This window comes from Conger conger, chromosome 3, assembly GCF_963514075.1.
Source record: "Conger conger chromosome 3, fConCon1.1, whole genome shotgun sequence".
Lineage (NCBI taxonomy): Eukaryota > Metazoa > Chordata > Actinopteri > Anguilliformes > Congridae > Conger > Conger conger.
This window is the reverse complement of record NC_083762.1, coordinates 3,505,558-3,506,294: the sequence shown is the minus strand read 5'-3', so window position 1 is coordinate 3,506,294 and position 737 is coordinate 3,505,558.

The following is a 737-nucleotide window of genomic DNA, read 5'->3' as shown; positions in this document are numbered from 1 at the left end:
CCTGCTGTCCACTTTGTCTACCTTTATGTCTAACAAGCTAATGACTACATGGGTTTGACCTGTGGGTGCTGTGTAGTCTGGGGGCGACATGGCTCAGGCAGTGGCGTCTGGCAGTCGGAGGGTTGCCGGTTCGATCCCCCGCCCGGGCTGTGTCGAAGTGTCCCTGAGCAAGACACCTAACCCCCAAATGCTCCTGACGAGCTGGTCGGCGCCTTGCATGGCAGTCAATCGCCGTCAGTGTGTGAGTGTGTGTATAAATGGGTGAATGAGAAGCATCAATTGTACAGCGCTTTGGATAAAGGCGCTATATAAATGCCAACCATTTACCATTTACCATTTAGTCTTGGCCTGCTGGGAGACACTGTACAGAGGGAGGTTTGTACAGAGATCCTGATTGACAGGCAACTAGACATTTAGAGTAGGACAGGACCTCCAAGTGATGGGTGATTACCTGCCACAGTGACACACCTGGCACAGGTAAAGTCCCGCAGCGTTTGGCTGGTGAGGGGGTTCATCTTAAGCCCTGTTCTGTATATAAAAGTATTTCCTTAAGGAATGCCATTTTTAAATGAGAGAATGGGTGTGTATTCCGTATGGGTATTCATTTCAAATTCCCTTATGGTTTGTTAAAATCTCATTCAAGAAATATATCCATCTTTAGGTATAATAGCTGTCAGAATTATTATTTTCATTGCATGGGTCCTTTAACATAAAAAAGACAAACACAAACTTAAATA